The 18,731-nt window shown below is 31.1% G+C and overlaps 1 protein-coding gene across 1 annotated transcript in view; it reads left to right on the top strand.

Moving 5' to 3' along the window:
* The window catches only part of MGAT4C (MGAT4 family member C), a 625,909-nt gene that overhangs the window by 357,174 nt on the left and 250,004 nt on the right, over positions 1-18,731 (top strand). Inside the window, exon 3 of the mRNA XM_006923806.2 lies at positions 17,028-17,085. The gene's annotated coding sequence lies outside the window, so the exon portion shown is untranslated. The remainder of the gene's footprint in view (positions 1-17,027; positions 17,086-18,731) is intronic.

Raw genomic sequence — 18,731 nt, 5'->3', positions numbered from 1 at the left:
TTTCTGCACTAAAAGAAGAGAGATTTTCTTTGAGCTTTTGCTGTCTGTTCCTGCTACACAGTTTCAAGATTCAGTCTGCTCTATAGTCTAGGCCAAATTGATGAGAAAAACAATAAAACAAAGACCTCACTCCCATACAGGTCCTCCTTTGAGTTTTGATTTTCCTTCATTCTACCTGCTGCTACTTATTTTTTCAGAGTCTAAAGATGGTTGTTTATTTATTCTGCTGGAGAGTTTTAATTTTATTAGTTTTAATTTTATTATTAGGAAGGATAAAGCATTCTGTATTTACTCTATCTTAGCCAATTCTAGAAGTCCTACCTTATATTTTAAACAAATAATTTCTGTAATTTATTGTTTGGAGACTAGACTCCAAAGGAAGCAAGTATTGAAAACGAGAGACCATTTAAGAGGCAATTACATTAATCTAAGTGAGAGATGATGATAGCTCTGTGGAAATGATGGGAGGCTGTTTGATTCTAAATGTGTTTTGAAGGTAAAACCAGTAGGATTTCCTAATAAATTGATATAGTGTGTGAGAGGATGCTTTAAAAAATAATAAATAAGAAATTTTACTTTGGCTCGATGCCTTGTAACAGAACAACAAATGCAACTGAAAAGTCTTGTGAAATACTGAGTAGAATGAAAACAAAAAAAAGATGCTTATGAATGAGGACAAGATATGATTCATAATCTGGTCACATAACGGAATGCTATATGGTCATAAAAGGGAAATAAAGAAGGTAAAGTTTGTATTGATATAGAAAGATTTCCAAGATATATTGTTAATTAAAAAGTCAATCTATAGTTAATTATGTCTAGTAATTAGGGCTATCATTGTGTAAAAGAAAAGTATATATGTAGGAAGAGAAAAATGGCTGGTAGATGATGGTGGGAGGGAGAATTTTTTCATTGTGTATTCTTTTGCCATTAGTTGATTCATGTGCATGTATTATCTACACAAAATTAAATTTTTGAAGGATGTCAAAATTTTATAGTCTCAGATTTAATCAACAGATATTCATCAAGAACATGTCATGTTTAAGTCATTGTTTTAGATATTAGCTCATAAAAAGTTGAATAAGACATAAAACTCACCTTTAAAAATAAAATTATGGGGTAGATTTTGTTTCATTTTGTTTTTGTTTTTGTTTTTTACTATTTAGTTATAATAAAAGCTTAGTAAAATAAAGCTACATGTAACAAAAGCTTAATAAAAGTAATCGGTAGACTAAACTTGATTTCAAATTAGTATCAATTAATGTGTCTATAGTTATGTATTCCATGGGTATTATATAGTAAAACTGACTTCTTATTTACTTCTAATTTTCTATGTCATATTTTCCATGATTTTTACATATTAATTATAATGGTAATAATGAAAAGTAAAAAGAAACACAGCAATTCAACTATCTTAAAACAATTATTTCATATTGTGTTAGGTCCCTTTCACCCCTTGACCATATAAATGAATAATTTTACTTTTTACTATAAGAATCTTGACATAATTTTTCTATACTATATTAAATGGATATCTCATGTAGCTATTGTTATTATAATGTTAATTTTAAGGACTGATTAAGTTGGTGTACAATAATTTTATCCTAGTCAGATAGATTGTTTAAAATATTTGTTATTAAAATTAATGTTAAAATGGACATCTTAATGCAAAAAGGTTTATTTTCTTTTGATTTATTTCCTCAGAAATAAAATGATCGAGTAAATATAGATGTGTCTTTTTGGTAATTCTTCATAAACTTCTTTTAAACATTATTTTACTGACAATAATTGTCAGGATAATAATATTAAATTAATAATAATATCAATCTTAATTTTAGATTTTTATTTATTTTGTTATAATTAAGAAATGTATTTAACATTCTCTCCTTCACTTTGATTCTATTTTAGACAAAATTTTATTATTCTTGATTATTCTGTACATCACAGAGGTTTTTGTTCCAACACATGTATTTCATAACCATATCTACTAGTTTTTTAGATAAGTTAGAAACTGACAAAAAAAGAAGAGTACAAGCATTGTTAAATATCATGGTGAAACTAAGCATTTTATATAATATATATAAGAGGATGAAAAGAATGTGAGGCAGATTTGGCCTATGTTTAAAACTAAACAACTTTCAGTATCTAGAGGATTGCCCCCTCCCCACTTCCAGACCAGAGATCTACTTGAACATGAATGTATTTTATTTGAAATAAATGTCATTTACTGCTGATATATATATATAATCCCTTTATGATACGATATCACAAGGTGTCAACGTCCCAGAAAATGAAGTAAAAAAGATTAATGAAGAAAAAAGTATGAAAAAAAAGGACTGAATATTTTCCAAATTTGGTAAAGGACAAATATTTATACAGTTAATAAATGCAGAGAACCCTAAACAGGACAAACTCAAAGAAAACCACATCTTAATCAAACTGCTAAAAAACAAAGATAAAGATAAATGTGAGAGGGTTTTAAAAATCACCTTGGTTGAATGTTTTATCCAAATGGTTACTCAAAGACAATCAAACTTTTCACTACAAACATCCAAGCTTTTATTTGTTTGTGAAATTAGAGTCAAGGCTTAGATAAACAACTTTAAAAAATACAGTCATAAAATTGCAAGATTTTGACAGAAAACTCTTTACCCTAAAATGCTTCTTAATATGCATACCTATGTAACAAAAAAAATTATTTTAAAAACAAAAGACCTTTTAAAGATAAATGGAGATGGTTTCCAGTGGAGGAAAAATGAACATGAAAATAAATAACATGAAAGCAATAAAAAGTAAATAAAAAAGTAATTAAAGACTCTCTAAAAAGAGATGTTTTGTCGGTTTATATTATCACCAGAAATGTATAATTATTCAAGTTTCACCATTCTTTTTGAAGATTAAATATCAAATATTTCCATTTAAAAAATGTGTTAAAAGTTGATACTTGATTTACTGGGAGTAGAAATGAATCAGATGTACAGTGAGCCTTACAAAAATCTGAAACCCTCTGGTAACCACTAGTCCATTGTCCATGTCCCTGAGTCTCTGTTTGTCCAGAGGGTAGAGGTAGGGGAGGAGGGGTGAGGTAGATGGGGTAAAGGGGGTCAAATCTATGGTAGCCGAAGGAAACTGGACTTTGGGTGGTAACCACACAATAGAATATATAGATGTCAAATTCTAATATACACCTGAAAATTATATAATTGTATTAATCAATGTTACTCCAATAAACCTAAAAAAAATCTGAAACCCAACCTAAAATTACCTGAGTCCCTTCTTGGATTAAGATGTTATGCCCCATTTTAAATGCCTACCAAAAGCTAAAGTTAATCTCCTCTTGAGGAAGATAAAATTACGTAGTCTTTCCAAGTTTCCATATACAATATCTCACAATTAATATGTGAAAATATATCCCAGTTCTTTATGTGCTAATTTGTCATAACATTCTGAGGACATGGTGACCATATATGTGTAAAGTAATGGAAATAAATGAAAGTAATGATAAATTTAGTTTTAAGAAAATGCTATTGGATTCTAACTGAATAATTCTTAAAATATACTTAATTTTAATTAATACATGTGGTCCATCTTTTTAAATGAATAATATAATAATGCAAATTATATAATATAAATTTTAAGGAGTTTATCTTAATTATTTAAGAGAAAATATATTGAGAGCCTAATTTTAATTTCTCAGATTTGAAGAGACACTGTAGTGCCAATTTTTTTAAGTTGCCAAATATCAAAAAAGAAAAATGATAACAAAAAAAGACCCATATAAATAGACATTATTGTGATATCTGTGAATCCCAAGAATGAACTGAAGGCCCAAACCTTTTCAAGGATAAAAAAAAGGACCACCTACTAAAGAATTAGCCTCATACAGATAGCTACAACACTGAGCAAATGCAGTGATGTTAGACATTCAAAATTCTGAAATTCTATACTCAAACTATTATTCAAGTGCAAGAGCCATATAAATATAGTTTTATGTAACAAGAACACATAAAATTTACTTCTGAATAAACCTTTTTCTGAGAAAATTACTTAAATATGTAATCCAGCAAAAGTAGGGTAAGATCAGAGGAATAGACATGCACAGCTACAAGACATGATGAAGCTTTCTAAAGATGTAGGTAAAAAAATAAATTAAGCTATGTAGCAGAATTAGAAAACAATTAGTTTAAGTAAATCAGAACAACAGTGGATTCAACCATAACTAACTTAAAAAGAAGAATGAACTACATTTAAAACAATGGAAAGAATGACTAAGGAGTGAATGTTATTAGTAACATAATGAGAAAAGCATTTGGGTTCTCTCTCAAGAAGGTAGGCAAATCCAAACAGTACATTTATAGCTAAAATGTGAGGTAAAATAAAATGTGGAATAATTTTAAACAACTTATAAAGTACAAATAAAAATAATTTATTTTACCTAGCTATTTTTTTTTATTGGTGCAGAGTTTGTGAAACTGGACTGAATATAAAGAAATAATTTATACACATGATTCTTAGCTACACTTAAACATTTATATATGTGAGTTTATAAATGTATGTGTGTGTGTTTTCATAATAATGCAAATGTTTATTAGGTAAGTTATGCACACTTATAATAACTCTAAAGATAAAATGATGAAGATACAGCAATACGTGTTGTAAGAGACTGCTATGGGCAAGTAAATGACATCAGATGGGATAACCTAGAAAAAATGGATAAATCCCTAGAAACATGAAACCTACGAAGACTGAATCAGGAAGAAATAGAAAACTTGAGGGGAAAAAAACCAGCAGTATAGAGATTAAATTAGTGATTAAAAACCTCTCAGCATAGAGAAGCCCAGGAGCAAATGGCTTCTTTGGTGAATTTTACCAAACATTTTAATAAGAATTGAGACTAATTCTTCTCAAACTCTTCCCAAAAACTGATGATGAGAGAAACTTCCAAACTCATTTTATGAGTCCAGGATTACTCTCATACCTAAACCAAGTAAGGACATTAAAAGAAAAGAAAATTACAAGCCAATATTCCTCATGAACATAAATGCACAATACTCAGCCAGCAAATCAAATTCAATAGCACATTAAAAGGATAATATGCAGTGATCAAGTGTGGTATTTATTCCTGGGGACCCAGAGTGATTCAACATATGCAAATCTATAAATGTGATATACCACATTAACAAAATAAAGGATAAAAATCATATGATCATCTCAATAGATAAAGAAAAAAAGATTTGACAAAATACAACATCCTTTCATGATACTTTGATAATTAGTTATAGAAGAAATGTACCTCAACATAATAAAGCACATATATGAGAAAGCTAACATCACATTCAATGGTGAAAAGCTAAAAATTTTTTCTCTAAGATCAAGAACAAGACAAGTATGCCCACTGTACCACTCCCATTCAGTATAATACTGGATATCTTAGCCAGAACAAATAGGTAAAAAAAGAAATAAAATACCTCTGAATTAAAAAGTAAGAAGTAAAATTATCTGTTGGCAAATGACATGATCTTGTATATAAAAAACCCTAAAAGGTTCCACCAAAAATTGTTAGAACTAAGAAACAAATTCAATAAAATTGTAGAATACAATGTCAACATGCAATCAGTTGCTTTTCTACACACTGACAATGAACTGTCTGCAAAAGACATTTAAAAACTCCACTTATAATAGCATAAAAAATACTTAGGAATAAATTTTGCTAAGGAGATACAGGGTTAGTAAACTGAAAACTATAAAACACTAATGAAAGAAACTTAAAACACAAATTAAAAAAGTATCATATTATTTATGGATTAGAAGAATTAATATTATTAAAATATCTATACCATGCAAAGTCATCTTCAGATTTAATGCATATTTAAGTCTAATAATCTATCAAAATTCCATGTATAAAATTTAAGCAGCAAATTTTATAGATATATAAGACACAATTCACAAAAGATCTGCAATAGCTAAAGCAGTCTTGAGCAAGAACAAAGCAGGAGGCATTACACTTCCTGACTTCAAATTATATTATAAGCTATATTAATTAAAATAATATGGTACTGGCATGAAAACAGACACATAGACCAATGGAACAGTACTGAGAACCCAGAAATCGTCCCGCATTTATAGAGTAAACCAATTTTGACAAAGACTTCAAGAATATACAATGGGAAAAGGATAGTCTCTTCAATAAATAGTGTTTGAAAGACATGCACATGCAAAATAACGAAATTAGGCACTTTCCTTAAACTATGCACAAAAATCAACTCAAAATGAATTTAAAAAAACTTAAACATAAGACTTAAAACTATAAAACTCCTAGAAAAAAAAAATTGGTTTTGACAATTTAGGGGAAAATTTACACCAAAAGCACAAGCAAGATAAGCTAAAATCAACAATTGGACTACATCAAACTAAAAAGTTTCTACACAGTAATGTAAACAAACAATGGAATGAAAAGAACCCGTATGCACAGTAATCCCCTCCTTATCCGCAGTTTTACTTTTGGCAGTTGCTGTTACCTGCAATCAACTGAAGTACAAAAATATTAAATAAAAACTTTCACTAATAAACAATTAATATGTGTTTAAATTGCATGCTTTTCTGAATAGCGTGATAAAAATCTTGTGCTGGTGTCTGTGATACCCAGGATATAAATCACCTCTTGATCCTGCATATCCACGCTATATACTATACCCACCTGTTAGTTACTTAGTAGCCATCTGAGTTATCAGATTAATTGTCAAAATTATCACAGTGCTTGTGTTCAAGTAACCCAAAAGCCAAGAGTAGATATGCAGAGAAGCTGCAAAGTGCTTCCTTTAAGGGAAAAGGTGAGTACAGTATAAGATATTTTGAGAAAGAGACCACATTCACATGACTTTTCTACAGTATATTGTTATAATTGTTCTATTTTATTATTAGTTGTGGTTTTTAATCTCTTATTATACCTAATTTATAAATTAAACTTTATCATGGGTATGTATATATATGAAAAAACAGTACACATAGGGTTTGGTACTATCTGCAGTTTCAAGTATCAACTGGGGATCTTGAAATGTATATTCTCTGTATAAGAGGTGGGGACTACTGTAAACCATACATCTTATAAGGAAATAATATCCAAAATATATAAGGAAACATATAACTCAATAGCAAAAATCAAACTACCCAAATAAAAATAAAGGACCTGAATTGTTATTTTTTTAAAGAAGATATACAAATGGCCAATGGATATATAAAAAGATGCTCAATGACACTAATCATTAGAAAATATGCAAATTAAAATTACGATGAGATATAACATTAAACCTGTTTTAATGTTTATTTTTAAAAAGTCAAAAGATAACTGTAGGCAAGAGAAGGAGAAAAGAGAACCTTTGTGCATCATTTGTAGGCAAGTAAATGGGTATAGCCATTATAAAAAATAGTATATAAGTTTCTCAAGAAATTAGAAATGGAGTTACCATAATTCCAGAAGTAGAATTTCTGGATTTATATCCAAAAGATACACAATTATTATCTCAAAAAGATATTTGTGCCCCCATGTTTATTACAGCATTATTCACAGTAGCCAATATATGGAAACAACCCAAGGGTCCATGGAGGAGTGAATGGATAAAGAAAATGTCATATATGCACACATACACACACACACACACACACACACACGATGAATGAAAAATAATATACAATGAAACATTGTTCAGCCTTAAAAAAGAGAGAAATCCTGTCACTGCTTGAGACAACATTGATGGATCTGGAGGACATTTTGCTCAGTCAAGTAGGCTAGGCACTGGAAGACAGACAAATACTGCATGATCTCATTTACATGTGGAATCTAAAAATGTTATACTCATAAAAGTAGAAAGTAGAATGGTGGTTAGCAGGGGATGGGAAAAATAAGGAGATGTTAGTTAAACAGTACAGATTTTCTGTTCTGTGACATAAATTTGTTCTGGAGAGCCGATGTGCAGCATGGTGACCATAGCTAATAAATACTGTATTGTATACCTAAAATTTGCTGAGAGTAATTCTTAAATGTCTTATCACAAAAAGAAAAGGTAGCTATGTGAGTCTGTGAATGTGTTAATTAGTTCGATTGTGGTAATCATACAACAATGCATGTGTATATCAAAACATCTCATTGTAAGACTTAAATATATGTTATTTTTATTTATCAATTATACTTAAATAGAGATGATTTAAAAAAAAGAGACTTAAGGTCAGTCACGACTTTATATATATTCTTAGCATTTTTAAATGAGTATATTACATTTTCTTGAATGTATTATGTGAGAATTATATTGGTACATCTGAAATATTTTGTATTAACATTTCCAAAAGAAAAAATCAACACGAGATTATGCTGCATAAGTAATGGAATATTTCTTCAATGATTTTATCAGTATTCTTAGGATTTTTTATAGGACATATACAAGGTAAAAGAAACGTGTGCACCTGTAAGTAATTGTCCCAGTAGTGACAAACTAAAATAGAAATAAGCAGTTATTTGATAGTCAAAGATGTCACATAATTAATCCAAAGGATATCAGCAACTTTGGGGAAATCTTATGTTTGGTTCTTTAGATGTCATCCTACCATTGCCCCTATACAGACACACACTGAGAAAAGACAGAACTGTATGCTTGGTATTTGACACTCAAAAGAAGCAACCTTTTTCTCGACTAAGTATTTTGTATTTTATAGATTTTTTAAACACATCTGTGAAGTCTCTATTCAATGTACGTAAGGTATGATTAATTCAAATATGTCTGATACTTCTAAAGCACTAAAAAAATAAATAATAGAGAAAAATAATTTAATTTTAATTATATTTATCTGTATTACTTAACAGTATTTGACAAAAATTTAAGAAGTGCTATTTTTCAGACCCCTATTCTCCTACCCCATATACTCTCCCTCCTGCCCCCCACCTCAGGTCAGCTGTTCTTCTTTGGAATAGCAAAACTGCACGCAAAAAAAAAAAAAAGTAGTTCATTTCATTCTTCAGGCCCTTACCTAATCAATTAAAAACAAGATCTCTTTTGACAAAAGAGTCCCTAAAATAAGTTTTAAAATAAGAACACAAATATAATTTCATTTTACAGTATATTCACTCTCGATTCTTTGGACAGAACATCTTTCTCTCAAGTCTATTAAGATCATCCATATCCCTCTTAAATGGTTGTTTCCTTGATATTTCTACTCCATCTATTAAGAGATTGCCTTTGAAATTTAAATATCAGGCTATCTTCTGGGGACAAGAGAGGAAGCAGGATAAATTTACGAATGTGCCTATTCATTTCATTCTGTAGGACAGTTCTGTTTTCAGCTTAAAATAAGTAACAGGAAAATTTAGCAAAGAGGCAGAATGAAGAAATGGTAGAGCTGCAAAATGTCTCCCAATTCAGGTCATCACTGTATGGATTCATTGTTTGGTATGAAAAGATTAGCCAACACAGAAAGTATTCACTCATATATAAGCACACAGACACATGAAAAACACATTCAAAAGCCGTAGAAGAATGCCTTCCTGCTGCTATGGCTTAACTTCAGTAGTTTTTAACATCAAGAATTGACTGAAAGAAGCTTCATAAAAGTGAAAAGAAAGTAGTCAGAGATGGAGATAGATAAGATGTTGAAGTCTCATTAGGTTGCTGATGGGATATATTTGAAAGTAGACAAAATATAAGTGATAGTCTTGCATCTTCATGTGTATATCTGGAAAGCACTTGAGGTTTGCCTTTGTGCTTGCCATATTAAATTTTGCAGTTCTTGATATTTCAAACCATAAAGCCAGTTTTAATCCTAGGATTCCCTTATTTAACATTTTGGGGCAGTAAACAAAGGGAAATATGTGATAAAAAAAAAAGTATTTTACCAAGACTCATTTTCTAAAAGTTTAGTAAAATTGAAAACACAGTTTTATGATTCAAAATACTTAAAAAAATTTAAGTGGAATTTTTCTTAAGAAAAAAATATTCATATTTCTCCTATTTACCTTTCTAATAGATCACTATATTGTTTAATGTGGCAATAGAATCATCTGAATAGCCACCTTTCAGTTTCAGTTCTGAAAGGTGTTTCCAATAAGGTGAAAACTGGTTACAGGTCAGCGCTTAGAATGGCTCCTTTCAGGGGCCTACTAAGCTAAAATATGTGTCTTTTTGCCCTCTTCCTTTTCTACATTCTGCTTCCTGAAACTTGTAAAGGCTGTAACTGAAGTAGCAATATTCCATATACCTTGAAGGTGGAAGCTATTGGCTAAAACTATAAAACCAGACAAGCTCCTGGGACTTTGATAACCACAAAGCTACCAAAACAGCCCTGGACTTCCTATCTCAATCTCACTTGAGTCATTTTCTTTATATATCTATCATCTCTCTCTCTCTCTCTCTCTCTCTCTCTCTCTTTCTCTCTCTTTTTCTCATCATGTATCTATCATGTATCTAACTATCTATCTATCTATCTATCTATCTATCTATCTATCTATCTATCTATCTATCATCTATCATCTATCATCTATCTACTTTCCATTATTATTATTATTATTATTATTAATTATTATTATTATTCTGTGTTATTTACATTTGCACCTCATCTAATTTTTGGAAACAGTCTTGATGAGGACAACATAAAATAGTACACTTTTTTACAGAGCACTTTGGTAATTTTAGTTGATGATTTTTATTGACTATTTTCTATGAATCCATCATTCCAAATGCATGGTGTTCTGCCTACTCACACATTATTTATTCATCAAATGTTTACTGAGTCTGGCATTGCTTTAGGTGCTGGGGATAGTATCAGAAGAAAAAACTTTATTTCTACCTCTTACGTTTAGTACTGAGACTTGCAAATTATACTGACAAAAAGAGTAATAAGAGAAAATGCCTATGTTTCTTTAATTTTACATGCAAGGGAGCTAGCTCCACAGAGAAGTGAACCTCACAAGAAGTGGTTAAACTTGGAAGCTTATACAGTATTTTTAACAAAGGACAACAAATTGTGGACTATATAAGTAAATGGAGTTGGGCTTCTGTGGGCAGTGTAAATTGTGGGAGGGTAATATATTGGTAACTAAAGGAAGACAGAGCTATTTTAGTAAGTTTTTTTTTTAATTTTTTTTTTTTTTTTTTTTTAGTTTTTTTTTTACTTTTAAGACTCATCTCAGTACTGATTCTACTTCTTCATGGCCATAAAAATCTCACAGAGAAGGAATTTTTGGTGGTCTTCATTTCTCTGAATTTCTGCTTTTAATCACATAAGGGAAGCTCTGAGAAGGCTTCTTTCTGCATCTGTTGATTCTCAATACCCTAAAGATCAAAGTAACCTGTAGTAAAAAATGACCTATATTGAGGTGGCATATTCTTATCTCCTTCAGGATATATTACAATATAAAAGCCAACAGGATCTCTACCCTTGTGGGACATAAAACTGATGATAATTTTGTCAAAAATCATGTGAAATAGCAACTGTGACACTTGCTAGAAAGGCTAGAAATTTTTATTCCCAGATATTGTTGAGGGAGGTAGCGAGAATAGTAAGCCAGGACTGAGACATCTGGTAGAGTTCTCTATACAAAAAGAAATTTCTGTAGTAAAGAATAAATGTTATGTGTTAGGCTCTAACTCTTGGCAACTCTATGAGTGAGCGATGTCCACAATATCCTGTCCTTAAAAGCCCTGCTCAGCTCTTGTATACTCAGGCCTATGGCTTCGTTTTTGGAGTCAATTCACCTCAAATTTGGTTTTCCTCCCTTCCTGCTGCCTTCTATTCTTTCCAACATTATTGTATCTTCCAGAGAACCCTACTTTCTCGTGATATGCCCAAGTAAGACATCTTCAGTTTTGTCATTTTTGCCTCTAGTGATGTTTGTTCTAGGATCCATTTTTTGTCTTTTTGAGAGTCCAGAGTATCTACAGAGCTCTCATTCAGCATCATATTTCAATTTTTTTGTCTATCAGCTTTCTTCACTGTCTAACTTTTGCACCTTACATAGTAAATGGTAATACAAGGATGTAAATGACTTTAGCCTTGTCTTTAATGACACAGTTTTGCTCTTAAAACAATAAATATTTTCCAAAACAAAGTGTCATATATTTCTTAAAGGATGTTATAAAATAGAGAAGAAGGTGATAAAAGAAATATATGAGATAGATCTGGTAATATAAGATTTAGATGAAAATTATACCAGCAGAAGAAACAGTGAAGGATTAGTGCATTTGAGGAAAACATAATTATTGTTGTGAGAGTATCTAGATATATTTATATATGTTAATGTGTGTGTGTGTGTGTGTGTGCACATACACTGTAAGAAAGGATATAATCAGAGGCCGTAGTAAAGAGTTTCAATTTTAGAATTTCATTTAAGTAAAATAGAAATTCAATAGAACTTTTCTGATTGCAGATTTGTTTGGGATGGATAAACATATTTTTAATATCTTTATTAAATACAAGGTCATTTAGAAGATTGAGTGGTCATATGAGAAAAATATGTACTATTAAAGATTTTTATTTAAAGTAGATTATATTTGGTTTTCAAGAAGGCAAATATTCTATTCCTTCTTTATAATCTACCTGAAATATTCTTTCCTTTATAAAGCTACTGTGATTTCATCCTCTTCGTGCTTTCTATTGTTGAAATAGTTTCTTCTTCTATTTCTCCAAAGCTCTTTGATTCTTTAATAATTTCCTAGATTATAGTAGCCCATTCTAAGCTTCAGATACTCCAAAAACAACTCTATTACTGTAGTTCCCCCTTATCCATGGGACATAAGTTCCGAGACTCTCAGTGGTTACCTGATACCATAAATAGTACTATATATCCTATATATACTATGTTTTTTTCCTATACATACATACCTATGATAAAGTTTAATTTATAATTTAGTCAAAGAAAGATATTAACAACAATAATAATAAAATAACAATAAATTAAAATAATAAAATAATATAATATAAAATAATATAATAATAAAACAGTATACTATAAGTTATGAGAATGTGATCTCTCTCAAAATATCTTATTGGACTATACTCATATTTTCACTTAAAGAAAGCACTTTACAGCTTCTCTTTGGCGTATCTGAATTGCCAGCATCACCACTCTTGCACTTTGGGGCCATTATTAAATAAAATAAGAATTACTTGAACACAAGTATTGATATACCATGACAGTCAATCTGATAACTAAGACAGCTACTAAGTGACTTACAGGTGGGCAGTGTATACAGCAAAACAAAAAGCTATAATTCATGTCTTGGGTGGGACAGAGCGGGACAGTGTGAGATTTTTCTCATGCTACTCAGGATAATACACAATTTGAACCCATGAATCATTTATTTCTGAATTTTTTTATTTAATATTTTAGACCATGATTGACCATGGGTAACTTAAACCAATGAATACAAAATTATGGAAAAGGAAGGACTACTGTATAGCACTTTTTGCATAGGGATTAAGAGCACAGGCTCTGGATCCAAACTGGTTGGAATCTGAGTTCCTCTACATGTTATGTAAATTGGGCAAATTACTTATCTTCTATGTGCTCCAATTTTCTCATGTGTAAAATGGGAATAATAATAATATCTATCTGTTATTAACATGTAAGTTAATTCATGTAAATAGCATAAAGCAGTATCTGACAAATAAATATGCTAAAATAAGTATTAGCTCTTTCTTATAGATTATTGTCATATTATATATTGGAGATGACATCCAGTCAACTGATTTGCTTGATTAAACAAAACTCCTCACATTAAACATACTAATTGATGCCCACAAAAATATCTACTACATAGTTTATTATCCAAACAAAGAAACTTTTATGAGTGAAAGTCGATGCTATCAATAATTACAAGCAGACAGCACTTAATAAACAGAGGATGTTTACTCTATTACTAGGCCATTCTGTTATAAACTCATTACTTCCACACGTTGACTTTTAATTAATATACCTGCAGATATTTACTCAAAGTTTTATCTACTATTACCTGTTCTCAAGCTCAGAGTACAGCATTCACTTCTTAATTTTCAAAATATTCTTCTGTCTTCAGAATGCTATTTCAAAAATGTAAACTTGATAATACTTTTCCATGTTAAAACTGCTTCGGCAGTTTCTCTTTTCTTCAAACTCTTCCCCATGACTCTCATGGCCTGGTATAGAGAATGTATTTCATCAATATCATCATAGATTGTTCTCTATCATCATCATCAATTGTCGTTGTCATTGATTATTTTCCATGTACCAAGACTTATGCTGAATACTTTATGTGGAATTTCCCTTTTAGTCCTCACAAAACCTAGGTATTTTTATTTCCCCATTTATGCAATGGAGAAACTGAGATTGAGAGGTTAGACTACTTGCCTAATATTATAACAACTTGTGAGAAGTAGAATTTGATTTCAAACCTGATAGTCTGATACCGGAGCTCTTGCCATTGAACCTTGTTGTATGGCCTTCATTATAAATATGTTGATTAAAAGAAAAAAATGAGCAACCATACAATTGAATAAGTGCTTTATTCCATCTTTCCCAGTTATATCTTAGCCTCGTGTCCTGCCACTCACCTCCATCATTGTATAGAATCCAGCCATCCTGATCTGACATTTCATTGCACTGAAATGTCTATTTTGAACTTTTATACATGTTGGGCTCTCTTCTGAAGCATTTTTCCTGTTCGATTTGCTTGAATGATACCTCATCATCAGTGAAGGAATTGATTTGACGACACTTATTCTATTACACTTTTCATCATCTAGTATACTTTTATTAGGTGCCCCATTCTGTTCTTGACATAATATTGATCACATTGTGTTTTAAATGTCAATTTACATGTCTCATTTTTAATTGTAGGTATTATGAAGACTACAGTGTCTACTTGCCCTACCACTGAATTACTAGTGTCCCTGCACATAATAGACATTTAAGAATGTGAAAAAAAAAATTGCACCAGATGGACTTAAACAGGCAAGGAAGCCTATTCAAGACTATTGAAAAAGGGGGAAGATATTGAACTTAACTCTGCTGAAATACAAAGTGGGAGATTTTAATAAGATCTGATATGACTTAGTGTAAAAATACTAGAGGATGTTAAGTGAGAGCTTGGTCAGTGTAGTTAGGTCACCTGTGTTTGTTAAGAGTGCTTATTAAAATTAGGCTCCTACACTCACATAGAGACTAACAGATAGAGACACTATCTTTCTTGATATTTCTATGTCAAAGGAATGGCTCTAAAATCCTGGATTGTAAAACTGGAGAGGTTGGGAGAAGATTTACATCTCGAAGGAAAGAGAAATAATTTACAATTGCAAGGTTAAAGTAAACATTCTAAAAAAAGAGAGGTCAGGACCTAGATTCAGAAGAAACATGTCTGAAGTTTAATCAAGCTGAGGGGAATTGTAAGGCAATCTTAGTGAAGATCTATTTGTTGATTTAATGAATAATTAACCAGAAAATTTGAGCACTCCATTATATACTAAAAAACTCTTGATATGTAGTGATTAAGAGCTATCACATTGTTACTCTGGGGGCGATCTAAATTTGTCGTTGCCTCGGTGGCACTGAGGAGACCTCGGTTCTTTCCACTGACACAGTGAAGAATTACAGATCAGCAAAATTTAGGAAAAATATGGTTTATTAAAGCATGTTTCAGGAGAGAAACAGGCTACACCAGAGTTGGCTGCAGCCACTTAAATTCAGGAAATAAACATTATATTGGCCCCTAATGAGTGTTACAGGGATGGTGCTAGATGACTGGCACACTAGATCATCTGATTGACATTTGGCTATTACATAACTCTTTGTCTACTGAGCATACATTACCCAGAATTCAGTCTGTTCTAATTAGATTCAAGAACTTCCAGGCATATGTTCGATATTATAATGATGATATTATGAGGCTAATGTCAAGCAAGTACAGTGTATGTACTAACTGCGCAGATGTTTGTGACTGGCCTAAACCAGTGGCTATTTTGTAGTTTTTTACTTCCTTGTATTTTAGGATGTAAGGATTTTTTACCTGCAAAATGGGAGTTTCTAAGAGGTCTTAAGGGTGGTCCCTGGGTTGGGCCTGCATTCCCCAGTCACTCATGTCTACCTAACTGCCTAACAATATGGCTTTGTATTTATATAATTTAAATAAAGTGTTGAACAATATACACATGACATTTGGCTTTTTAAAAATTCAAGCTAATTGTTCTGATTATATTTTCATATTTTTCTAATGCATAAAAATAAACTAACATAATATGACACTTGACAAGTAGAGTTTAATGTTTTAATTGAACATTATAGTTCTCCATTTAATGACACTTCTAAGTAATTACTAATGACATTAAAGTGCGTTGTATGTAAATAAAAATATAAACATAGTAGGTAGATAGAGCAGAAATAATAATTGTATTGCCTGCTAACTAACATTCTTACATATTTTAAATCGTATTTAAAATTGCTTAAATTATTGTGGCTCCAAAGGACATATATACCCAATCTAATTAAACCTATGTAATTTTAAAGAAGGTAAGTTTAGTAGCTATGTTTATATTGCTTGGCGTCATTGAATGTTATTGGTAATGTTTTCAAAGTATTTTTGCTTACTTTTTTCACATATTTAGACTCCTATAAATAGCCTCATATATAGCACAGCAGTTAATTTAGCTAAATTTCTTATATTGTACATTCCCTAAATTATAATTTCTTTTTCCTTCCCAATGTCACCCTTGCCTTGCCCAATTCTTGATGCTCAACCATCATGCATGTCTATGGAAGTTAATCCCAGACTAGAATTTCATTAACTCAACCATAGCCATAGTTGAATGTCTACAGTAATAAATTCATTGGGCAGAAATTTTGCAAAGATTGGGAGGAGGAAGAAGAGTAAATGCTTTACATTTGAAAAGACTAAATTTACAAATCAGTACTCTTTAATAAAAATTTTTTCTCCTTGACTGGGGGTTTATTTGCATGCATTCTAAGTGGCAGTATCATGAGAAACTAAGATTTTTGTCATTTTGGTTTAACACAGACTCGCCCAGACAGCACAGCCCTGATTTTGCATGAGAACGATCAACAGAACCTAAAATGTGAGTCCTGTTGATTTGTGCTATTGAAGTCGCCTATGCTATCTAATTGACCTAGTGACATGACCTGGACTTTATTATGATATATAATAAAAGACTTGATTAAATGTAATTGTAGACTATAAGAAATGCAGGAAGTGAGAAATAATGTATGTTTTATTGTCCAGTTTAAAAGAATTCTAGTAATTGATAGATACTTAACTTAGAAGAAGATAATGCATTTGTGCTATTCGTTGATATTCAGTTTAAAACATAGTTTTATATAATTTGATATTCCAATTTATTTATGGTTGCTAAGATACATAAATAAGATCCCTTACAAGTAAACATTCCCATGTTGTTTTGTACATAATTCATTTTTTAAAATCTTTTCTATTACCAGTATTCCTAAATATTTAGAGCATATATTTACCATTTCAATTTTTGTTTTTGTTTTTAATGAAATAAGTAGTTGGTTAAAGATAAAAGCTTCGTACACCTTTCTCGTTCTGTTATAAATCTGTTTGTCAGCTACTAATTGTTGGCATCTCTTCTCCCTGTTTGACCTCTGAGGAACTCTTTGATAACCTGCCGTTTTGTTCTGAACTTTGCCATGGCTACAACTCTGGAGTATCAGAACTGTCAAAAATAAACGTAAAAGAGCGAAAGGCACAGAGCTTATGAAAGTTAGAGACAACATAGGCTTAGTATCGACTGATGAATTTTCCACTGGCAGATAGTTTGCACTTTATCCTATTTGCTGTCATAGTACCTGAAATAATAAGAAGACTTTCCCCTCCAGTAATGGATGATGGGGGCTGTTTGCTTTGTGAGAATCTGCCAAGGCAACATACCATGTGGCTTTATCTTTGAAAGTGAGAGTGAAACAAGCTTTCCTGGCTTCAGATAAGTGACTTAGAAGGAATTCTATTCAGATGTACCTGTCACTAATTTATCTGAAGGTTTTGTGATTCATACATACTGTTCTGTGTGCAATGAAGCATTAAATTGGTTTCCTCTGGGAGCAGGTCACATTCAGGGGTCCTCAGATCTATGCTGTGCGATGGTGCATGCTTGAGTCATATGGCCTCTTCCTACTGAATTTCCATCTGTTAGAAGACAGGTAACTTGAATGTATGTGAGATGATCTCTTGGAATATTTCAACAACAAAGAGGTTAACAAAACTTAACCATTTATTAGTGTACAAGTATTTGTAACAAAAAGTTAATCAATACTTCTGCTGGTAGCACAGTCGTTTATTCTGATAAGTAGTTATAGATATGTTTCCCAATAATGGTCTAGCTCTTGAATAATACATTTTGTGTTTTTTGTTTGCTTGTTTATTTATTTAAAAAAAAAGATATGTGCTTCAGTGCATTAATTTGTACTGAAAAAAAAATCAGAGCTGATCTGAAACAGGTCTCACCAAAGAAAAAGCTTTGGAAAATATATTTCCAATTTCAATATAGTTTTCTACTGTGGACATATCACTTTATTACTCTGTGTAGTTTGAGAGAAAATGACAAACCTTGTAAAATGAGACAGATACTGGTTCAAATTTGAAAGGAGCATAAAAGAAAGAAGTGCTTATTTCTGTGTATTAAAATTGTGCTGAGAGACCAGTACAGATTCATTTTTTTTTGGATGTGAGATATTTAGTAAATGCAAA

Source organism: Pteropus alecto, unplaced genomic scaffold, assembly GCF_000325575.1.
Source record: "Pteropus alecto unplaced genomic scaffold, ASM32557v1 scaffold76, whole genome shotgun sequence".
Classification (NCBI taxonomy): Eukaryota; Metazoa; Chordata; class Mammalia; order Chiroptera; family Pteropodidae; genus Pteropus; species Pteropus alecto.
This window is presented reverse-complemented; position numbering and strand designations above follow the sequence as displayed.